This window comes from Aquila chrysaetos, chromosome 2 (genome assembly GCF_900496995.4).
Source record: "Aquila chrysaetos chrysaetos chromosome 2, bAquChr1.4, whole genome shotgun sequence".
NCBI lineage: Eukaryota > Metazoa > Chordata > Aves > Accipitriformes > Accipitridae > Aquila > Aquila chrysaetos.
Genome location: NC_044005.1, coordinates 22,116,725 through 22,141,707, shown reverse-complemented (window position 1 = coordinate 22,141,707; position 24,983 = coordinate 22,116,725). Strand labels below are relative to the sequence as shown.

The window sequence follows — 24,983 nt, the reverse complement described above, 5'->3', positions numbered from 1 at the left end:
GGTTTATATTTCTTCCCTTGCCTGATACCAACAGTGATGAATTTGGTGAAAAAAATGTTGAAGATGTTTACTAAAAGTGTGGGGAGATGAAGGTGCTGGCAAATAGCTTTTAATTTTGTTTGATGAATTCTGGTATCCTCAAATTGAACTGTCCAAAGTCTGCCAAACAGAAATGAAAAAAACCCAAACCAAAACAACAAAAAAACCCACCAAACCCCCAACCCTACAATTTAGATATAATTTCAGCTCAAAATTCCCCAAGAAAATTGATCAAATTAAACAGGAGAAAGAAAAAGAAGAATGATTGAATCTAGGTAATAAATTCTTTATGAAGTATTTTTTGGGCTTTGTCTTACAAGAGTTCACAGTTTGAATCCACTTCCTCAACTGCTGTCTTAGTCTGTGCCAAGGTGGATTTACATCTCCAGTGACTGTATTCAAAAAATCCACCATCCTGACTTATTTTCTGTCTTGTACTGTGTTAATTTTGAATCTTAGGGGCACAATGAGGTGTCCGCAAGTATCTTATAAAAAGCAAACATGCAGAAAGACAAGGGAATATAAAAGCTTCTCCTTGTACACTCTGCAGAACCATGGCAAGAGAAGCATCTCATTGGGCCAGTGCCATTATCCTAGCTTTACAGCTGACACCAAAATAGTACAGTAACTGGAGACACATAAATATCATAGATAATTATATTCCCTTTAGTTAATTCCAAAACATCTGTGCATGACACCACAGCCATAGTCTGACTTTCCAAATGTCAGAAAGGTGCTGGCAAATCAACACTTCCACGCATGTGACTATGCTACCACAAGCTCCCATGTCAGCCAGGGTTACCCTGCGAGTGGCCCTGGTCTCACCCTGTTCAAGGTGTCCTGCTGATCACAGCCAGTGAAAGAGCTCCTGTGGGGACAGTGTGCTGGTTCCTCAGCTGCATTTACACATGCAAACTCTTTCTAATGCCTTGCTGGTTCATAGAAAATTGTTTCACTGACATTTGCTGTAACTTTTTGTTTTGCTGAGTCAGTTTCCCTTAAAATAAAGATTTGATTACTTGAACATCAGCAGTTTCTCCAAGTGACCTCATATTTGTTATCCTCTTTGGGGATATTCTATGTAAGCCAGCAGGCATATTTCCTCTTTCTTAGTTCCTTGTGCTTTCACCTTTCTTTTTTTAACAAAGAGCAACACAATAAATCCCTATTTTCAGTTAAGTTACAATATGTCGCAAACTCTCCTTTTTATTTCTCATCTCAGAATTAATGCTCTATTTTGTCTGGATTTTATTTTTTCTTCTAGAACAATTGTTTTAAAATATAATATTTACTATTTTGAAATAGAAACAGGTAGGATGAAATATTTGTTTATTTGTGAGGTACAGTTTAACACTGAGCTGAAAATGGGCTGTAACTGTGACCACCAATTAGGCAAAATTCTCTGATAGCTTCATGTCTTTGTTATTGAAAGAAGGACTTAATAGATGAGGTGGGTGACACTAAAGTACATAATTTTAGAACCAAAATTACTGTCTGGGAAAAAAGCGTATGCCTAAATTCAAGGGCGATTCTAAGATTTCATTCAAAAAAGAATGAAAAAAAAAGAAAAGGATGAAAAATTTTATTTTATTTGCTATCGGGAACTAATTAGCACCTTCAAAAACTCTAATTAAGACAAAGCTAGATGTATAGAAAGTGGGTTGAGTTAATATTGGGACATAGGATCATTCTAATATGTAACAAAAAGCGACTTTCCTTGTCTTGACTACAGTTTCAGAAAGCATTAGTTGGATTCAGTCCTACACAGAAAAAGCTTTTGGCTGAACTGGAAAATCTTCTTAGAATAAATCAAGATTTGAATGCCAACTGAAATACCAGTTTAATCCCAGAGTAGGTTTTCTTATTGTGGTTTAGCTACCTGTTTACAGTTTAGCTGTGAAGAAAATTAAAAAAAAAAAAAAATATTGCACAGGAAAATATGAAGGCTTAACTCTTCCCGTATATAAAGTTTAACTGCACCTGTATACCATAATAACATACTTAGCAAAAAATTTACATATAGACCATACCTATATGAATGCCTTTATCATCTTGTATACTAAAATAGATAACTACATCACTAAAATGAGTTAGTAAAGGTTTTCTATAAAAATGTATCATTAAAAAAAAAAAAAAAAAGCCCATGTTAGTTCTTTGAGCAAAATGAACTACACTTGCTGAAACATTTTTTGGCCAGAACAAATGTGTCTGGTTTTGCCAGCATTGCAAAAGCTGGATAGATTTTTCTGTTTTGTTTTTCACACTTTATCTGACATATGCTGCAAAACTTACCAGAAGAGTCCAGGCCAAAGTCTTCCCAGAGTCTTAACTAGGATAGTTTATATCTCCTTTACTCCTCCTCCTCCTTCTCTTTTCTCCCCACATATGTTCATTATGCTTCAGGTTCATTTTAAACTTGAGTCTTGCTTATGTATAACCATGATCTTAGAGTAAGCATTTTGGTCAGGGTTTTTTTTTAAATTATTAAATTGGTGTATTATCAGCAGAGTTTTTTAAGGCAGTAGAAATTGAGATTAACAGACTCATGCTTCTTTATCCTGCAGGAATTGCCTCTGTACTGGTAGGGCTTCAACAAACATGTTTCAAATGGCACAGTTCTGGGAGCTGACAAGGCTTTACATAGCTCACTTGGCAAAAGAGCAACTTACCACAAGGTAAGAGTGTGAAATTACAGCAATGTGGTAGCTGCCAGGTGCATGTTCTTATCCCACAGAAAACATGACAGAGCTTACCTCTTACCTGCCAGCTTGTCAAACAAGGCACCAGGGCACAACATGCAGCGTGCACTGGATGTAAAATTCTTCCCGAGAGAAGGCAGAGCGAGCACCTTAGATGAGAAAATCTTCAGTCATGACAAGTAACTACAAAACTGCTGGATTTGCAGCTAACTACAAAGAGGAATGTGAACCAGAGCCTTTACTTACTTATTTATAAACCTTATACTCACTCCTCAGCACACAACTTCTATCACCCTTCTTACATATCATCAGCAACTTTGGCCCAGAAAGTCTCACTGAATGCACAGCAGCTCAGCAGGCAAATGCAAATGTGTTTACTCAGGGTACAGAGGTGTAGCAAGAAAACCAGCCGAATATTAGAAAGTGCCCATAAAAAGTCTATTCCCTCCTATAGGTAATACCTTCTCACTCTTCCAGCTCCTCCACATGTAAATCACATCAATTTACACTCCATTTCACTGACTTATACTCTAGTAAGTGAGTGTAAGTAGGTCTTAAGGTGTCTAACTGAGCATAAAGGACTCTAAATTACACACTTTACGCATCACCTCTGAACTTAGCTCATAGGTTTTAAACAAAAGCAGAGTAATAAATCGATAGTTTGGAGGAGGGAGGACATTAAATGTATGTGCATTTTGGTTTCTTGAGGTTATCACTGTATTTCATCAAAACTAATAAAAAGCTCCTGCCTTTTTGCTTGAAACATTATTGAACTCAAATTGAGATATGCACAAAATTCTTTAAGCAATTACTTAAGCAGGTCAAAAAAATAGAAAAACATAAAGACACTAAATAAATCAGGGTTTGAGTTGTTTGTCTGGTTTTTTTTCATCTCGGTTTTAATCTGTCCCTGAAAAGAAAAGCTTCAGAGAAATGTATGTTATTTTCTGGTTTGGACCATGCTCTGAAATCTCTGTTGTTAAACTTCATTCTGATTCACAGTCAATTTTACAATGGGATATGCATTTAAACAAATTACTGATGAGGTTTGTGGCAAAGCTACCAGGCTATGAATAGTATCTCAGAGTCAGTAAAATACTATTTAGAAACAGTGGAATCTATTTATTACCAGATGACTTACTCCTGAGGTCAATTATTTCTACAAACATTTAATTAAATGGTGATGTAAATTTGATGAGCCTACTCAGTAAAAGCAAGGCCTGTTCTGCACTTTGAAAAGGTGAATAACAGAACTGTCCCTCCATCATTCCAGTTAAAATTAATTGGTCTCTTGGAAGTTTAGTTATAGAAAATATGCAAACTCCTTGGTTCATCTTCCCTGAATATTATCTCCATTAACTTAAAGAGGTACTGAGAAAGAGGTTTCTCAAAGCAGAATAAAAGAACGATGTGATTTACTTTACAAATGGAAAAAAATCCTGAGGGTTATATTTTGCTAAGGAGGGTTTTTTGGGGATCTGGGTTTTTTTCCTCTGAGGTTGGGGGAGGGTTTCTTTAAGGTATGATGTGGAGCTGGAAGGGAAATAGTATTTAAGCTGAGAAACCTGTTATTATTAGTGCTCTACCTCTGCAGTTTTAAAAACAGATTCTGGTACTTATGAGAATGGGGAATTGCATCACTCTGTGACTTCCTCCCTGATAACAAATTAATTAGATGCAAAGTGCTAAATGGTGGATTCAATGCATTCAAAGGGACACTTACGAAAACAAAAGAATTTAGCATCTGAATAGCCTGTGTCTGCTTCTGGAAACATTTATTTATTTTAAGGCTTCAAAATAATGACAATCCATAGAATGTAGCACTCACATTTTAGAGCTCATATTTCCTCACAAAGATCTTTTATTTCAATTTTAATAGAGTTCATTCTTAGAAATGATAATTATACACCGAGCTCACCCTGCCAGCACCACACTGTACAGCTATGTAAATCAAAAGACTTGCTTTTATGCATTTGCTGAACCAGAGATTTTCTTGAAATTCCTTTGTTGAAAGCCTGCCTAATATTATGAACCACACAATCTTTCAATCTTCATTCAGACAACATTTTCAGTGAAATAAAAACACTTTCTGGTGTTATAATACAGCCCATCAATTTAACCTTAGTTCAAATCACTTCAGCTGGTCAGAGTTAAGAACAGCTAGGAGAGAGACTTTGTGAGTCTTAGAACCAGAAAGACCCAACAAACTACTTGAATTCTTGAAACACAAATGTTGCATACATATCTGTCCTGTTTAGCACCTCTAACAATAACCTGAAGGAGGTGATGAAGTGCTCTTTCTTCAAGTTTGCAGGTGACACCAAGAAGGGGGGGAACAGTCGATACAGTTGAGGGTGGAGGGATCCAGACCCGCTGAAGGAATGGGAACAACAGGAGCCTTATCGAATTCAGCAAAGACAAATGTAAAGTCCTGCACATGGGAAGCAGACCCTCTTGCAGTGTTACAGGCTGAGAATGGACCAGCTGCCGGCAGTTCAGCTGAAAAGGTCCTGGGGGTCATAGTGGGCAGCAAGCTGAGCAGTAGCCAGCAGTGTGCACCTGCAACAGCAAGGGCCAGCTGCATCCTGAGCTGTAGGATCAGGAGGAGAGCACATTCAGGAAATTAAGAGAGAAGTGCTTATTCCCATTTACACGCCACTCTCTAGACCACTACAGGACTACTTTGTCCAGTTTTGGCCCACTCCATACAGTAAAGACATTGATAAAGAGGAGTGAGTTCTGCAGGGGGCACCAACACGGCTGGATCACTTGCCCTGTGAAGAGAGGTTGAGGGACCAGGGCTTGTTCAGCCTGGAGAAGAAAATGGCCTCGGGGTGACCTAACACCTACATGGAGGGTGTTGAGAAGACAGCACCAGCCTCTTCCTGGTGATGTGTGGTGGGAGGATGAGAGACAAGGAGCATAAACAAAGCAGTTCACATGATATATGGAAAAACTTTCTCCCCACAAGAGAGTCAAGATGAGATAGGTTGCCCAGAGAGGTTGTACAGTCCCCATCCTTGGACATTTTAAAGGTCTGATAGGGTAAAGCCCTGAGCAACTTCATGCGACAGTGAGTTGACCCTGCTTTGAGCAATATGTTGAACTAGAGTAAACCCGTACTGTGCTAACAGTGGAAAGGAAGCCCCTGGAAGAGAAGAGATGTCCTGGGTGTCAAGTTGTCTCATTAAGGATTTTGTCCTGAATGCCCATATACCTCTCTAGCACTTGTGCAAGGCACTACTGGAGATATTACACATCATTCTGAATAAACTCTACTTTTCCTCTTCTGGTTCATGCTAATTTCCCACCAAGGAAAATAAGCTATTCAAGTCACAGCACATTTTGGAATGACTATGTCGAAGGCATTTGTGCCAGTCAAGATGTATATATTGGTCATGCACTTCTTAATATCTCTGTCCATCAGAAACATATTTCACAAATTTTTGTGACCTCTGGTCTCAGATCTCTGGCTTACTGAATTTCCATTAAGCATCTATTTCTCTCTGGGTTTGTTGCATTTTGGTTATTTAAGTGTAAGCTGTCTTAAAATTTTGTTTATCTTTAGTTAAGCAAGCAAATTAAATTAAAGCCTTGCTTATGACTTTCCAGCCTATTTCTTTTCCATTAGAATTAAAGAGGACATTATTTAGGAGGATAGACAATAATCACTGAAAATTCCTATCAAGCAGCGTGAGTCTCCCAGGTAAATATACACAGGAAATTCATTTAAACATCCTTAGTAGTAATTAGCACATTTCTCCCATATTCTTCTATTTGCCCGTATGATATATTTTACAGCTTTTAAAAATTCTCTTTACTCTTCAGCTGCGAGTCAAGCATACCTATGAAAAACAATGCTAAACCTGAATATTGCTACAAACCACCAGAAATGCGCACAAAGTTCCAGTAGGTACAAAATTAATCACTGGATCAGCTGAGATTACAGCAGCAACTTGTTCATAATTCAACTTTTTGCTTACCAGTGCCAAAAATATTGGCATGCTGCACTCATCTGCATGTTTTTATGACATCTAAGACTAATACAGTTGCTATCAATGTAAACCTTTTTCTGAGATGCGGAGGATGCAGAACATCTGCCACCTACTTTGTAACAGGTATGACTGAAACTGAGGAATAAATCAGTGAGAACAACTCCTGCCTACTTTACAGAAATCCAGAATGGCAGGGTGAAGGAAATAGCACAGGTTTGCCATCCCTGAGAAAATATCAAACCTTTGCAACATCATTTGTAAGGCTTTTCCAGTTTTAAGAGATGATATTGCTATGAAAATAACTACTTCTCTTAAGTTAGAAACAAAACACAGGGGAAAAGCAAGCAGGCAATGAGACTGATGTCATTTTTATGACTCAAGAGTTCAGAGCCTGCAAGAAAACTTGAAGTTTTTGATGTTTCAACACAGCAAGGCATTTATTGCTAGCCATGATGACTTGTGAGTTTTATGGGATCTTTTGAAAGACTGGAGTCCGCAAGGATTTACCTTCAGCTAATCATTGTCTTCTGAGAAGATAGGAGAAGGGGTTTTTCCATTCTGACAATACCAAGAGACTCCTTCCCCACCCAGCATTCAGTGATTTGCCACTGAGCAAGACATCCAGACTAGATGCTCTGTGATTCACACTGGCTCCAAAAGGGCATTGCTCTTTCACCACTGTCCAGCTGGATTTGGGATTGGTAGAGGGCTGACATAATTCGACAATATCCACTAACCTGAGCAGGAGACAGTCCTGTGGTGAGGGGATCCCTTCGCAGAGCGCTACCACCAGGTAAGCAATGGAAAAGAGCCTGCTGCCATGTTTAGCCGAAGTAGGACACATGCCAGGAAGTGATTTTTCCTCTTCTTAGCACTTCCAAAATCATCTCCTAGATGTACAGGCTGTACAGGGCAGAAGGGAGAGTGTCTGGTCTTTTATTAGCTGCAGACCTGCTTAATCCAAACACACTAAGATAATACAGAGAGACAAGTTGTATAAATGTTGAATTTGGCTTAAAGATTGTTCCAGTATAGGCCCATCCCTGGCTACACAAATATATTTATTTGTGTATATATACATTTGTACACTGTACATATGTATGGATGAAGATCCCTGCCTATGCTAGAAAGAACTAATCAAAAATTATTTTCACAAAATATTGTGTTGCAAAAGGTAATAAGGCAAACAACCTTAATTTGCATTTAACACTGAAAAGTAATTGGTTTGTCCTGTTGTTTCATGGTTTGAGAAGTACATCCAAAAGAAAAAAAAATTAAAAATGGCAGGCTGCTGATTAACAATACACTGAATCTAAATGAATGAATATGAAACAGCTTTCAAATATCCACTGCTCCCAAACTTTCCTCCATGCCTACCTCAAGCTTTTTAGTTTTCATATCTTTGATTTTCCTTTCAGCCTTCCTCTCACACTTCCATTAAAGGCTGCACATAGTGTAAATTATAGACTGTTCCCTGCATCTGTTTCTTTAGGGGATTCACTTTGTTAATAGCTTTCAAATCAACTGTGGTGCCACCTGCAATCTTGTCACCCTTTCACTCTGGAGGGAGGAGCTGATGAGGAGAGAGAGGTCACAGACATGCAGAAAATACAATATAAGCCAGACGAATTATTTGGATGAAGACGGCGAGGGTTGCCTCATTTTAGAAGGCCCTCATAATCCTCCCTCAACACATGACCTAAATATGGCCACTGTATTCCCAAAATGTAAAACAGGTCACATCCTTCTTTTTTCAAAAATGCTTTTGTGCTCTGGTGGATGACCAGAAGGTATCTATTAAGCTTCAGTCACAGCATAGTCTTATTGTTATCAGAAGAGGGGCAAGGACTTAGGATATGTGGCCTAAAACACTGCTGCACCCATTCCAGTCAAAAGTTCTTTCCCCCCAGTTTGGTTAATGAAGAAGACTCTCAGTGGCAACCCCACAGAGTGGGAGACCCTCTTCTTGATCAGGAATTGTGCCACAAGGTCCTGAACACAGTTAGATTCTGCCTCTGGCTCAATATCTCTTTAGCTTACAGCTGTCTCAGGCTGGTTCCTCTCATAAACTTCCTTGGAAGTGGTGTGACAGGAGAAGGAGAGCCAGAAAACACTGAATTTGAGCAGTTACTGTTAGGTGGAGAGGCTGTAGCAATAACCAGTCAAGCGGACAGTAGCTCTAAATGATGCTGTCAGCTATATAAGCTGGAATGGAGTTTTCGCTTTCACCTGCCATTGCTAAGCAGAACTGAGAATGAAGACTGCGGTGGTCCCTGGTATATCATGTGCTGTGTTTAGATACCACAAAACACTGGTGGTAACACAGAAGGAGAAAATTTTAAGGGAAGATATTGTTTGTGGGGAGGAAAAAGAAAAAAAAAGCAAGAATATGTCATTTTAGAAGATGTGCATGTCCATGGGGCACGGCCACTTCATCTTCCACTTCGCATTGTCTTTGCCTGTGGGCAAGTTGGGGCAAAGTTGAAAGTTGCTGGCATTTGCTATCTGTCCTGCAGGAGTGAAAATGGCTGTATAAAATACAGGAGCAGAGATTAAGTGGGGCATTTTCCCTGACCCTTTTTCATTTTCTTTTGTAAGTTATAAGAGCACAGTCACTCGTGCTTATTACATTGCACTTTGTGATTTAGGGCTTGAGATTCTGGGGTAAGATAAGGGGAAGATAAGAAATGAAAGGGTAGGGGAAAGAAGGAGGGGAAAGGAGTACGAGGGAAAAGGAGTACAAGAGAAAAACAGGCAGCATGAAGAGTTATGTCCTTTGAAGCAATAAATAAGTCAAAGTTAAGAACTAATAGTAAGAAATAGTTAATCCACAGCATACCTCAGCAAAAATGAATAAAATAACAACCTTAATTACACAAGTGGCAGCGGTGTAACAGCCAATCCATTGGCAGAAAGGAGGTGAAAGCTAGCAAAGGTGATTAAATGGCAGCAAAGAAGAGTCAGTCAAAAGGCTTGAATGTGCTATAGCATTTAGCAAGGCAAATTAAATGGCAGGAACAAGCAAGCTGTGAAATGGCTGGACAAAAAACTGACGGCATTTCCGACAGAGCAGCAGAGAAGCAGAGGACATGGGAAGAAAGAGGTAAAGTCCTGTCTGTAGCCCTGAGGGTCAGGAGAATGGAGATCCTTCTGGCTTCTGCAGTTGGAAATGACGTTTTCACCGGCTGCCTAGGCGATACCACAAACTTGTTCCATTCCCATTGTGTGACTAGCTGTTTCTAGTAGAAGTTCAGAAGTTCTCCAGAGTCATGTTATGCTCTATGCTGATAAAGATCAGGAAATAGACTAGAAATAGAATTCCTCAATCTTTCAAACATGGATAGCTGCCAGAAGTCTTGGATAAGTACCTATTTCTTGATTGTCTCTTGAGAATGAATGGCAGTATTGATAACAGGTGATACATTCTGCTGTTTTGGCAGCTGGGATGTGTGGATGGGTGATGCTGTAGTTGACAAGGAACTGGTAACCAACAAAAGAATGGAAAAGAGGAAAAAAAAATTTCATTATTTAAGAGAGTTAAGGAGCTGAATCCATTTTGCTTGTGAAGAGAAGGTTCATATGTCATTTGATCTTCATTTATAAGTAGTTGCATGAATAAAATTATGTATAATCTGTAGTAGGGACCAATGGCTGAAAATTCAAGACAGACCAACTCAAATGTATAATTATCATTGAAGACAATTAACTATCATGATGGATTATCAAGAGTTTGGTTATCTTTCTCAGTTAAAACTTACTAGCTTAATACAAACATTTTTAAATCAAATTAGGCATACTCTAGCAATGATTCATAGACTCCTTAGATGATTACACTGCTACTTTAAAAATATAACACCTGTTAAAGATTGTTTTGCTTAATTTTGTGGTACAGAGTATATAAAGTATTTCTGGTATTTACAAAATTAATTTAAATTAAACCAGTATATGAAAATTAAGAAGGCTGGTGAAGTATTGTTCACTTTTGTGATGCCTTCTGCTCTTCTTAATGCTATTTAACAGTTTGCACACACTATCAGAAATTTCTGTTTTAGTGAAAGTAGAAAAATGAATTACAGAGAGACATGAAAGTAACCGAGCCTCACCAGATTTCTTGTGGCCTGTTACTATTTCTAGTCTAAAGAATTACTAAGCACTAAATAGTGCTTTGTTCACCTGAACTCAAGTAAATAAAGCTCCTAGGCCTCTGAAACCGGCCTGCATGATGTAATGATACCACAGTTAGAACTGCCTGAATCTCTGTTAAAAGCAAAAACAAACAAACAAACCCATGCACATTCATGTTTTCCTTTTATATAAACCACCAGAGTTTCATTGACTCCATTTAAGTTATACCAATGCACGTCAGTTAAGAATCAGAACCATAAAGTATATACTATTTTATCCTTCTACAGGAACCTTCTGTCTGATAACCTTCCTCTACCCATGAGAAGGATTTCCTTGTGAAGGAAATGATGCTCATTTGTCCCATTTTACAGATAAGGAATACAGTATCTGTACAGCCCATAATTAATGTTTTTGACATTTATTTCTTTCAAAGCAGGCCTTTGAAATTTGGGTTCTTCATCTAAGTTGCAAATCACTTTTTGGGACCCAACTTCGCCAGGTATTGCATGTATGTGAAAAGACAGCGTTGCTGATAACACATACTCTTTTAAAATAAGATGTAATAAATGATGAAACAGGTACTTAGGAGGAAAAAGATCTCAAAGACAAGCATAAGCAGTTACATGAGAAGAAAAAACTAAGGAAATATTTTAATAACATAAAAATAAAACATGATGCATAATAAAACCAAGAAGGAATGAAAAACATCAGTAACAGTCCTTACCCCCTAGTAATTATCAGCTGACAATTTTACATCACAAAAAAAATTACTTACAACAAGGAATTTGGAGTGCTTTTGAGTTTTAGGCTATGTCAAGGACAGTGTCCAGAGCATAAAAGATAGACTGGGAAGTGTGTAAACAGCTGTGGGATATAACAGATCCCAAATCCTGAGATTTATCCTGCCTTGCTTTGGCACATTGGTCTTGTAGATAAACATTAGTGTTAAAAGTATAAACACTTGCTAAATGTGGAAAAAAAGCATTACCAGTATTTCTGATTTGAAACTGCTAGAAGGTTACAAACACAGCTGGTAATTAAAAAAATTAAAAACAGAAAGCAGAAAGCAGTTAGCAATCAGTAATGGATGGTCGAGGAGGAGTAAATAATGAGGAAGAATGCAGACAAGTGCAGAAAGACATATAGAGCATTCAAAATGCTAACAGATGACAGACAGTTCAATGCAGATGAATGAAATGTAATTATGACTTTGATGAGCCTTCATGGCACAAGACTACTCTTTGTTCGAGATAAAATATGAGGAATATAGATGAAAACAGATAAAAAAATCAGCAGACAAGTCATTGTGCATCATTAATGACTGATAAGAAACAGAAAGAAGAAAGACAAATCAATGCATTTAATGAGTCTTAATAGTCCAATCGTGTATGTCTGTGAATTAGTATGCGCATGCTTCATAAAATATGAGCATTTAGAAAAATAGCGAGAAACAAAAGGGAGCTTCTTCACGTACTGTTAAATGCAAGGTGTCTATCTGAGCACTCAGCTAGAAAAAGATCATCAGTTTCCCTGACTTCTGTTTCTTCATCCATAACTTTTTTAATCAAGATATGCAACTTGAACAATTGGCCAGGTGGATTTTTTGCACATTTTATGGATTTTTTGCACATTTCTCTAAAGTGTCAAACAATGGCACAGCCAGAAGTAGCAGGGTGTTGGCATAGCTATACCAATTCTTTGATTCATGGCATCAAAAGCTGTGCAGTCAGTGTGATCTGACTCAGCTGACCCAATAGAGTTTGCCCTGCAAAAGCAGGAGACATTTTTTCTCCATTTCTCTCTCAGAAGTATAGAACACCAGATTTGTAATAGTAACCAAATCCATAGGAAGCAATTTCATGCCCTCTCTTTTAGTACAGCTACAGAAGAGATATGCCCAAAGGATCTACTCTTACGTCTCCAGGGACACATTTCCTAAGAGATGATAAATTTCTCAATATTATCCCCTGCCAATCTAGAATAAGCCTAGTGAAATCAAATCAATTCTATAAGAGCATAAAGTAAGTGACAGTAGAGCAGGCCCTGGTATGGGCATGGGTATGGGCAATGAAGAGTGCACAGGTACTGCAATGTGCTCCTTAGCTTAGATACCACATGGCACAAACATGATTCAGCATTTCTGGCCAGTTTGGAATACGGAAAGAAAAAAAAAAGAAGGGAAAATAAAAAAGGAAAAACAAACAACCCAACACAGGTAAATGCAGCCTTAGCAGTAACAAGAAGTGAGATAAAACCAGAACTGCTAACTCCAATCCTTTCTCAGTCACAAAATTGAAAATAATGAGATTCAAACCCTGCCTTTCTAGTGGAAATCATGATGGCAATCTACAACATGATGTGGAAATCTAACCCAATATTGATTAGGAATTTCTTTTTTCCAGTAATTATCTTATTCCCTTACTTTGTATTAGTTGGTTGATGGACTTGTTGGTTTTATGGTTTTTTTCCAGTTTGAGGATTTGTGTTCTTGAAAGTTAGAGATTTTTTTTTTTTTTTTCCCTTTAAATTAGGGCTGTGACTATTGACTCATTTGCAGTGGGGGATCAAGCAGGGCTGGTTAAAGTTGTTACCTCCCCCAGTTGCCCGCCCATCTCTTTCCTCATTTTCCCTCAACAGGAGGAGCTTTTTCAGATGGGCAGCAACTCCTGATAGTTACCAGTTTACAGCCTACCATAAAAAAGGAAGCTGAAAATTGACCCTGGTCAGTGCTAGTACATCTTTTGCTGTCAACTGCAGAGGTTCAAGAATACATCTCAGTAATAACTGCTGCACAAAAAGTACCTGCAGTAGCACAGCAAAGAGCAATAATTTCTTAAACCACCTTAGTTTAGGTGACTGCAAAAGTCTGAGTGTCTCAAGTAATCGCCTTACTCTAGAAGTTACCTCTGTCAAATTATCAATTATAAGGAAAATCATAATACAATTGTTCAAAATGGTAATAGTGCATCTCCTCCGTGAGACTGTTCAATCTGTACAGCAATGAGAAAGACTAAAAAAAGTGAAGCACTGATACTATCTTCAATGAGCTTAAAAGCTTTCTCACATGTAGATGAAATATCATATCTTTCAAATATTTAATGTAAAAGAATATCCAGTATGGATTAGTAAAATCATAAAAATCTGGGTCAAGAGCTGGAGCTTGCTTGTGAACTTATGAAATGGCCTTTCAGAGAGCTGATGTTATGTATTAATGAAGTATTACATGGTTTTAGTAAGTCAAGTATGCAGTTGCTGGTGGTTAATATCATAAATGTCAGAGTCCTGGGGGCACCCATAGGCCCTGACTATGGTCCATCCTCCCCTGGGAGCCCCCGCACACCCTCTGCTCTGGTGCAGGGGCTCCGTGTCAGCTTGGGGCTGGCACCCAGACCTGGACTGACCACTGCTGGAGGTCTCCAGTCTTATTTTCTGGATGAACCTTGGACATAATGGGATAGCTTTCTTTCCAGTCCTGTCTCCAGTCCTGGGTGGATCCTGAGCCTGACTCTCCACCCTGCTGTGTCTGGAACTGTTAACAGACCCTGTGCCCAGGATCCTGCTCTGCCCACCCTACCTCCCTGCTGCAGGACTGGCTGAGGGCACTGCCTCTGCCTGGCGTCACCCTTAGCTTCCAGCTCGTCCTCCCTTGTGGAGCAGCCTTGCTCTCACTGCTCCCTGACAGTAAGTCCAGCAATAAGCCAGTAACCATGAGAATGCCAAGACTGGCCATAACAATGTTCAATAGCCAACAACGAGTCAGAGAGCAGAGAAATCCAAGAACAGTGACAATGGAAGTATATAGTTAGCCTATTTTGTTCAATAGAGGTTGAGGCAAATTGTGTTGAGCAAATGAACAAAACAAACTCCAAAGATGTTCCTTCCTATAGTGAAAACCCAGCTTGTCTCTGAGCTTGCAGAAATCTGTCCCTCTGCTGAACGAATGCTGACAACCCTGCATGTGCTTCAGAAATAAAATGAATGAAAACTCTCCTCTCCCTAACTCTTTTTTTTTTTTTTTTTGGACTGACTAAAAGTCACCAATAAACTATTACACAGTCAAGCTGCTTCATTCTCTTCAGGGAGGATTTCACTGCCTTCTCTAACCCTACCAAAAGAATAGCTTAACTTCTTAGCATTCTTTTTGCCTAAGGCACAGAAAGGAAGATCATTTTATGATGCGAGTAAAAAGTTCAATTTATCCTGGGGGTATATTTCTGACTCTTCTTCGTAACTACTCTGCCTAGGACATTGTATGTGTGGTGTGTTTAACTAAATAAGCCCATGGTTGATTTCAAGTGAAATTTATCACCAACAAGTAAGCTGAATTAACTGAAGGGAAACTCATTGTGAATTGAGGAAGGGTCTGTCTGAGGCAAAAGCAAAGGAGCAACAGACCGCAAGCACTTAATTATTCATTCTGCAACACAATTAAATATATATATATATATCTCCAGAAAAACCTTCCCATGTGCTGTTACCTTTGCATACAGCTGTTTTCTTTATACAAAATGCTCAGCACTTTCTCACAGGCTGAATGAATATAGTACACACAAAGCTGATATAGGTCATTCCCCAGGGACTGTTCAAGGTCTTGAGAACTGCAAAGACTGCAAAATGGAAAACCAAGAGGAGTGGAATTTCCTAACAACAACCCCTAGCTGAATTAAACTCACCCTATATTTGCAATCCTGGTGCAATTCTGCAGATTGGTTTTCGCACCAGAAGGTTCCTTCAGTATCCCGTTGGGGAAATAAATTTAGAATCTTTCCCAGTTCTGCTATAGTATGGGAATGAAATTAAGAAAAAATCTACTGGTACTAGTGACTAAATATTCTTCATAGCATCAATGTAGTAAGTAGCCTCATACCTTTCAGCAGTGCATTTCTGCTTCCACAGAGCACACATCCCTCATTAAAGCACATTTTTTCTGTTTTTCTGCCAGCAGGCCATGGTTACCTGGATGGGTGCTGAACCTTTCACTGGTTCAGTGTATCTCATCAGAGATCCTTGTTCCTTCTAACAACATTTCCAAGTATAAAAGGCAATGCCTTCCTGTTCATAAATAGATTATTGAAGTGGCATAAGCTCTCTTTTACCAGATCTTAAGAAAAAGTTTAGGACTGAACAAAATTAAGCTGGTGCCCTGTGTTTCAAAACTGGTGAAGACTTGTTGACTGCTGTGACAACCTTCCTATCCCCCTCAGTCCACAAATCTGCTATGTGGGTGCTTTGCACTGCTGAAGAGCAAGACAAATGGTTTCACAAGATATTTTCACTGCCTCAAAATCCTCTCAAAGACCTGAGAGCTTACTGCCAATTTATCAGGATTCAAAACAGATACCATCTGCCTAGTCATTCTGCCTGGGTTGTGGGGTTTTTTTGCTTTCCTTTCAGGTGATCAGTCTGTACCATGGTGACATGCTTTTGTGCCCTCTAGTAATAGCCCCTGGAAAGGGGACCTTCTGGTACAGCAGCATGCAAAGATTATTGCTCATTTATTTCTGAGTTTAGAGGTGTAATCATGACCCTCTGATTCTTGACCTTGATGGTCAGGGTAATGGTTTTATACCTTCTTCTTTAGGTAATTGAAACCAATTTTCCCTTTCACCTATCCCTTTTAGAACAGTATCTTCTAAAATAAATAAACAGGAAGGATTAGAAAAGGCTTTACAAAATGGCATTACCTCTTTATCATAATCAAGGGATTAATCTAGAAAAAGCAAAAATCAATAAATTTCAATAGAAACTTTGTATCCTGTTACATATAATTAGCTTATACTGGAATTGAAAGGGAGTTAACAACAGTTGTCAGATAGAGCTCAAGGTTTTTTAAAACGTTGTAGAACAAAGTTTACTAGTCTTGCATAAAGTGCTGCATGGAAATCAAGCAGCTATAAAGCTATAAGAGCTATGATATGAGCCCTGGGTCTATATTACAAATTGTAGCAATTTTTTCATGTTATATCTTTAAATAATATTGAGCGACTTCAACCAGGCTAATTGTTTTAAAATAATTTTCTCTTGTCCAACTTTTATAAATCTTCATAATTCTAAAATCTGTCCATTCATATTTACTGAGCTGAAAGAAAACTGGCTCCTCTTAGATAAAGGCACTCTTCCATAATTGTAACCATCCCTTTGAAAATACAAAAAGTTACAGAAATGGACTCCACAGACACAAAAGTGAAAGAATGGCTTTAGCTTGCTGAACCTGTGGATAAGAAAGTACAAATGAATCTGTTTTTTTAATCAGTAGAAAATTAGAATGAGTGAGCTCTTGAGGTCCCTTGGGAGATAATGCAGATGGCCTTGCGATCAGAAAGTGATGCTTTTTCTAGAGTAGATTGATAGTCTGCCTTCTAGCCTTCTCCACTTAGAATAAAAGAAGAACGATGAATGTATAAGGGGCAAGTTAATGAATGCTCTGTGACTTTCACTGTGGTGGTGTTTCCATTCTATATAGTGCAGCTACAGTACGTCTGATAGAAGTGTGTGGATTTTTTTCCAGAAACATAAAGGTTCAGTGACAAAACCAGAGATGGAAAAATTTCCTTTATTTTAAAAGCTGGCTATGACAATGAAAAGGACCTTAATGATTTTGCTTAGAAAATGTTAAAGAAACAACTTATGTGGGCCATTTGTAAGATATTCTCCAGGTTTTACTTATGCCTTCCACTCCCACCGTGGTAAGTAGTTAGGTCAATCATAAATGAACTTTTTTTTTTTTTTCATACGTGTGTTGCTTTCAGCCAGTTGTTTTTCTCATTATTCTATTTTTCTCTTGCATTTTGCATACAAGAAAAAAAACGAAGAACTGATGCATAACAATGCTTAATGACTGCTGGATTCTTATGTCTATCATGATTTAGCCATTTAAATTACCTAAATTTCATCAGATGCAATTAATTGCTGGCTGGATTAATCTATATTTGTGCAACTGTCTTCAGCATGAAAATTAAAGTGAGCAACCAGCAATTTATACATAGAAATTTGTCTTCCCTATAGACTTTTTGCTTAAAATGAGATGGCATGATATGTGATGCAATTTGTCATAGTTTACTTTGGTCACAAAATGTGGGCAGAAAAATATACTTTTTATTGTTTCAGATATAATAAAATGTTACAGTCCAGTCTTCCTGTCTTACCTATTTACGTATCTATTTCCAACATGTCTATCGGATGGCATCTCAGTAGATCTATTTTGATTTGAACAAAATTTGACATGAGTCTCTAAGGTATTCACAAGGGAAGGGGACAAAAAAAAAGATTTTCAACAGATTTTGACCAGCTTATTTCCTGTTTTTATTGGAAATCAACTTGACAAAAAGGCTGCAAACAGAAAACCTTGGAAAATCCTCCTTGGTCTTAAACACACAAAAAAAGATCTATAAGGCTCCCGGATTCCTGTGTGTCCTGGGACAAGGCAGTGAAGGATGGCCAAAGGCAATCTATAGAAAGAGTTTATCACGATACTGTCAAAAGCTAAATGCAGAAATCCCTTGGAGTAAAGAAGGGAGAACCTCTACTAGGTCAAGGCTATGAAGTGCAGCAACCCAAGGCATTATGCGTACTACTACAAGGTGATACCTAACAACATATACAAGTCAAGAAAAGAAGGTAACAGTGGGCTGAAGGGAAAGGGGGAGGGAAGAAAGAGCTGGTGAGAAACACAATAAACAAGGACAGTCTGATGGCATACTTAATTTTTATTACTAATCTTATTTGGAAATAAAATTCAATCCCTACACTCCAAAATGGTAGAAATTTACCAGTTGAGTCATATCACAAACTCTGCCGAAGACTGTTTCAGAACCAGTAGGTATTTTCATTTTAAGCTCAGCATAGAAGTCAGAGCTCAGAGAAAATACTCGTTAGGTGTGGGTGTTTTCCAATCTAATGTAGTTCTAGTTAAAAGTGCTTCATTTGTTTCATTAAAGTGGAAAGGAACACATTCATACCTTCACCTTGTCTAGAATATAATATAACAATATCTTAATTGTTATAATATAGAATTCAATACAATATAACAATATCTTAATAACTCATTGGTCTGCTATTCTAAATGTCTCCTTCCCTTCCCTTCCCCCCCCATTTTTTTTTAAATAAGCTGATTTTCCCAGATTTGATGAGGAATTCACTTTGTGATTTTCTTTCCTTCTGTCAGCATCATGAATTTGAGGCCTGAACCAAAATTTGATGTTATTGACAAAAATTTAGATTATTCAGTATGTTAGACCTGCCTCCCAGTTACAGAACTACTCCCAGCTCCTTTTACCCTCTTTCTTGCAAGCTGCAGAAGTCATTGTAACAATATAGCGAAAAAAAAAAAGACATTTATGAAAAAGACACTTTCATTTTTATAATATTTCTTAATGTTAGCCCATTTCACATTCTCTTTAAAATAAGTGAGGTTGTATTACGGATCAGTGGACCATCACTCCAGGCTAGCCATCTCGTATGATCACAGATAATTTAAAGAGAATACATTTCTATATTCTCCTTTCAGTTTGCTGCCTTTCAACCGTGCAAAACAGCGCGCTAATAAATAACTACATGCTTCACACAGTGATTGGGGGGCGGGGGGTGTGGAATTGTTTAAAGTCCAAGTAATCAGACTATAACCGGGATTAAAAAGGCGCGGGGGGGGGGTGGGGCGGGATGCACCGGTTTAAGCAGAGTGAGTCGGGGGGAGCAGGCGGGGGAGGTCTCCCCCCGCGGCTCCGGCGCCGCCCGCCGAGCGCTGTGCTCTGCTGCCACCTTGGCCGCGCCGCGGGACGTGCAGGCGGCGCCGCCGCCGGCCCCGCTCCGCGCCCGCGGAGCTCCCGCCGCGCACCTGCGGCAGCTGTCCTCCCGCCTGGGAAACCTCAGCCGGCCAGGTGTCGTCACGCTCCCCACTTATGTCACCCGCTGTTGTAAATAGGACAAGGATATATGCAAAGTCTACAGGGTCTGCTTTTTCTGGGAGAGGGGCTGGGGGGTCTTCTTCAGAGGGGGTTTATTTGCCTCTTGTGCTTAAATTCGAAACTTAGAAATGTGGGTGGCAGGAGAATCTTTTTTATTTTTTTTTCTGCCCCTTTGCTTACTGTAGGATTCTTCTCCTTCCTCATCTGGCCTTATCTTACACATTTAATGAAGAGAGCACTCAGATTCTCCTTCACACGCACCGACCTGCCTGCGTGTCCTTCCTACTGCGTGACCACCGGGGCTCTGGAAGGAGCTCCCGGCAGTCCATCCCACATCCAGGCTCTCAGTGTCGTTCAGCTGCAGTTAGAGGCCCCCCCCTCTTTTTTTGGTGGGTTTTTTTTGGGGGGGGGGCAGAGAGGGATGACAGAAACATCATAATTTACTGAAAATATATATAAATTAATATTAGAAAACCAATGGCATTTGCTACTTTCCTTGTTTCCCTCTCTGCATCTTTGTGTTACAGTGCTACAGCATTGTCCTGACATCAGGCTCCGGGCTGGTGGTACTGAGTTTGGAAAGCTTTCATGCACTTCATTTCATCTTTGAATTGCACATGCTTTTTCTCTCATTTTTAAGGCTCTCTTCTGCTTCGGAGGAAACATGTTCTGACATGCTGGAGTTTGCTGGTGGTAAATATTTCCTTTGACTACAAAGTGCATGTGTGAAAAAAGCTTGCTTTTTTTTTTCATGGAAATATGTTTCTTTCTCGCTTGCTCCTTTCTCTGCTGTTATTAATAACCTGTAAACGAGCTGAATCCAGAGGTCTGAGTGAAATAGCACTTTCGGATCTGTACTTTCCGCCACACCACGCTGAGGAAAGTGCAGAAGCTCTGTACACGCGTGTGCAAGAGAGATTCATGCGATGCGTATGACAGTTTGCATACCAGACTCGGCGACAGAGTAGGGACCACAGGTGAGTCCCCAAGAGATCTGCTGCGCCGAGAGGATTTCTCCAGCCCCTAACCACAGAGGAGAAGTGCTCAGCTCTCCAACTGCTCCCCAGAGTTGGCGGTTCTGATGTGTTTCAACTGAAAATAACCAAGAATAGAAAATGACACGTAATAAAAAGTCCCCAGCCAAGCAGCCGTGTGCGCTGCGGTTCCTCTCAAATAAGCGCTCCCCCGTGGGCTGAGGTCTCGGTGGCCGGGCGAGAGAAAGGTCTGCAAAGGGTTAAGCCGCTGACTTGCTTGCTAGGCAAAGTTTGAGGAAGAGTATGTCTGAGGCTGAGTACGCTGCAGCCCCGCGTTTGAAATCTGTCACCCTCACTTAGGAGCTCTGCATCTCTGGTTGTCACCGGTGAATAATGATCACACGGCGATAAGATCGCTCCGTGGCGTTGCGCCGGAGCCGCCGGGGGAAAGAGAAGAAAGGAAATTACCAGGCGTTTAACCGCTTTAGCAGGGTGTTCTTCAGTGTCATCGGTGGGTGTCAGGGTCAAATGACCGGCTGGACAGCAGCTTGGCAAGAAAATTTCCTTCCTCCTTTCCTCGAGAGAAACCTTGGGTGATGGTGACCATTGGCAGCTATGGAAAACAGAGACCTTGGTGGTGATCCTTAAAATAATACCATGCCGGAGCCCAGCTGTTCTGCCACTTTCTCCCCTTTCAACCTGCCGGACCCGGTGGGCTTTGGGTGACCTACCGAGGAGGACCCACCTCCGCAGGAGCAGGTAACGGCTAGTTAAGTCGCTTTCGGGACTGACACGATCTAGATTTGACCAAAGTGTGTCCTGAGCACCTTTCTCTGATTTGAAGTGTGGGCTGGTTGAGGGGCCAGGGGCAGAGAGGGGGACAGGCACAATTCTGCCTAACCTCTCCGAGCCTGCGGGGCAGGGCAGCAGCCTGCAGCCTTGCAGAAGTTTTTAGCATTCCCACTTTCCTCCGTGATTGGGGGCACAGGGGGCAGAAATGCCTGGAAGCGACAAAGGTCTGCTTTGCCTTATGTGTTGTCGACAGGTTGCTAATATCGGGGACTTGGAGAAAGAAGGGACGGGTGGATAGAGGATGGGAAAGTCTTACAAGGGGGATTTTTTTCACGAGAAATGCACCGTTCGTCCATCATCTTCGGGAAAGAGAGATAAATCATGCGCAAAAAAGTGCTCTGAAAAGTATGCAGAGCCTTAAAAAAAAAAAAAAAAAGAAGAAAGAAAGTCAGGTCTCAAAAAGTCAAGGACCCAAAACAGCCTTTGAAAAAGGTTGTTCACTCGCCTTTGGACCCTGCGGGGCTCCTGATCCTTTCATCCCTTCGGACCAGCTGGGGGCTGCAGGCAGAGACTGGAGTTCAGAGCACCCCGTCTCCGAGCCGGGGGTACAGGCTCTCCCCGCGGGTCTGCCCGGTGCCAGACCCGCTCCTTCCCGGCCGGCTGAGCCCCGCGGAGGGCCCCGGGCTCCCTCCGCTCCGTCCCGGGGGCCTAGAGCAGATCCCGGCCCCCGAGGCAGCGGTGCCGGGAGGGGAGCGGGGTCTCCTCCTCAACTCCTTTCCCCGCGCCGAGTCCCCTGAGAAATGCCGGGCTACCTGCGCTCTCCCTTCCGCCCCCACCCCCCCATCACTCCGCGCATCTGCGTAGGTGAGGGCACAACCTCTTCTCGGAGCGGGCAGGCAGCCCGGCTCGGCTCGGCTCGGCTCGGGGCTATCCATATGCGGGGGGTCTCCTAAGCCCCCCTGGAGGGCACCGGGCGCAGGGCAGGGCGGGTGCGTGGGGGCAGGAGCCGCGCCGAGTACACCGCGGCCGGGCTGACCCTCGCCGGGGCTCCGCGACGGGCTCCTCGTACGGCTTATTAAGCCTTTGAAGTCGTGAATAATTGAGGCCCCTCCAAGGGAAGGGCGAAGGAGGTGCGGAGACAATGGCGAGTGATTCAGCTTTTGAGGTACGGCTGAGCAGAAACTGCAAGCTAGTGAGCAGCCAGGGGTGAGGGGGAAGCAAACCCCGAGGCATTTCACTTGCCTTTTCTGTTTCCTCGACACATGGCATTGATCAGCTCTCCTCTCCCCCATCCCTCCCAGCCCCTCTCTTAAAGTAACTCGCAGCAAAAGCCGTATTGTGCATTTTCATTACCAATGGAGGAGTTTGAGGCAAATTCTCTTCGCACACCCCACGTCCTACCTTGACGGCTGTATCCTACCGCTCAAGTGCTTCTCCGTATTAAGCAGTGTTGCCTTTAAGCGGACTTGTCAGGGCACGGCTGTAGTAGCTTAGTAGGGAACTGGGCGGCGGGGGAAGGGTTACCCCGAAACAAGCGCAGACAGCCCGGTGTGCATATACACGGACACTCAAACGCACACGCGCTGAATGCGCACAGGAGACATGGGGTGGGGGGAGGGTGTTGTTAGCGCTTTAGGGCAAAAGGCGGTTTCTCCAGCGGTTTTAAAGTCTTTCTGACTGATGATGGAAATTAGACGGAATACTAAAGGAGGTCCGTCTCTTCCCTGAGGGTTGGACTTTCTTTTATTCTGTGTTATATTTATTGCGTACTGCTATTGCCTACCTAAAACTTCGCAGGGGGGGAAGGAAAGGGAAAGAAGGGGGTGGGGGAGGCGCGCTTGGCGGCGGCTGCTCATGAAATATCGCCATGTTGGTGGAGAGCAGCGCGGCTGTAATTATTGCTCGCGAGGGCATCTCCCAGTTAGGAGCGCAGCTCGGGGAGTTTTTCAGCTCACTCCCCGGCCTCCCTTCCGATACACCCCGAGAGCCCCCAGAGCAGCGGGGCCGAGGCAGCCCCGCCGCGAAGGGCGGCGATACCCGCACCTTCCTTCCCCGCAACCCCGGCCCGCAGCGCTCCGCGGCGAGGCGGGGCGGGGGTCCGGGGGCTGCGCAGCCCCCACCCCCACCCCCCCCGGGCAGCGCCGCCCGCTTGGGTCCCCTCGCTGAGAGTAGTGGGAGAGGGCGAGTCCAAAGGGACGGAGCTCGCTAAACTGCCCTCAGCAAGCAATGGGTTAAAAGCGAGCGCGGGGGGGGGGGGGGGGGGGGAAGACGGAAAGAAAGAAAAAGAGAAAACCTAGCTTGACTTTGCCTCTTGGAAAGCTTTAGGTTGCAGCCCTGCCTTCCAAGCATTCTTTAAACTAGAAATGTGGGAGGGACTCCAGGAGAGAGAGAGAGAGATGGCTATCAACTGAATTCATTACTGTAAACATCTCCCTGGGGTGTCAGGCAGGGAGGAAAAAAAGGCACGACTTACATTAGCAGGGAATAGTCAGATCTGAGGCATCATTACTGCTAAGATCAGCCTGCAATCCCGGCTGAAGGCAGGCGCAGGACTCGGAGAGAGCCAGACACGCACACTCACACATATACTCCCATCTACACATGTGTCCGATGCCTTCTCCGACTTCCAAGGGTCCTAGGTCTCCGTGCCTGCTCCTCATGTGATCCTCTCATCATTTGCAGAGGACAGAAACAGAGAAAAAGGAAAGAGAGAAGCCCCAGGACCAGGCGTACCCGCGGCCCCTTCTCCTTTATTTTTTACCGGAGGCGGAGGAACGGCGGGGGGAAGAGCGAGCGACCCGAGGAGAGAAAGTGCGTTGGGGATGCCAGAGCCGCGGGCTGCGCGCCGGAGGAGGAGGTGGCGGAGAAGGGGGGAGGACGATGCCGCTGCCTCCTAAGGGCGGAGGAAGGCGCGGGAGGCGCGGGGGTCGCTCCGGAGCGGCTGCGGCCGGCGGGGAGCGGGCCCGCGGGGCCGGCCGGGAGCGGCGCTGGGCGGCCGCGCTGCGCGGCGCGGAGGGCGGCGGCCACCACCGAGGAGCGGCGGCGGCGGAAAAGTTTTGGTGTGGGGGGCCAGAGGCGCGGAGGGGGATTACGATCGGTGCCGGCGAGGGATTCCCAGACGCCGCCAGGTACAGTTGGGATTTCATTTCTCTCTCTTTTCCTTCCTGGTAATTCTAGCCCCGGGCGATTTAGAGCCGCGGTGCCCTTTGCCTCCTCCGAGAAGGCAAAGTTGAGGAGCCGGGATCAGGCCGCGCGTCGGGAATATCGCCTCCGCCTCATTACAGCCCCATGTCTGCGAGCGTGCGGCGCCGGGCACGCACACGCCCGAATTTATGAATGGCCGGCGGCAAGCGTTAGGAGGGTCCCCGGGTTATTTTACGCCGGCGTCTGGGTTCCGAGTGGGACTCGGAGCTCGCAGCTGCAGCGGGGTCCCGGATCCCCGGTCGCATTTCAGTG

The 24,983-nt window shown here is 42.5% G+C and overlaps 1 protein-coding gene and 1 long non-coding RNA gene across 3 annotated transcripts in view; one reads left to right on the top strand and one right to left on the bottom strand.

Annotated features, from left to right (window-relative positions):
* Window positions 1-4,460: 4,460 nt before the first annotated feature.
* Window positions 4,461-23,123, bottom strand: LOC115350235. Its single transcript, XR_003926358.1, has 3 exons — window positions 22,929-23,123; window positions 7,471-7,636; window positions 4,461-5,328 (listed from the first exon to the last, which is right to left on the bottom strand). It is a non-coding gene; the product is annotated as an uncharacterized LOC115350235 (long non-coding RNA).
* FLRT2 (fibronectin leucine rich transmembrane protein 2) overlaps window positions 20,936-24,983 on the top strand; it is a 67,574-nt gene continuing 63,526 nt past the window's right edge. The window contains exon 1 of one of the 2 annotated variants that reach the window (XM_030035612.2): window positions 20,936-21,494. The gene's annotated coding sequence lies outside the window, so the exon portion shown is untranslated. Of the gene's footprint in view, window positions 21,495-23,803; window positions 24,656-24,983 lie in introns of those variants that run through there. The other variant, XM_030035603.2, reaches the window with a different exon arrangement.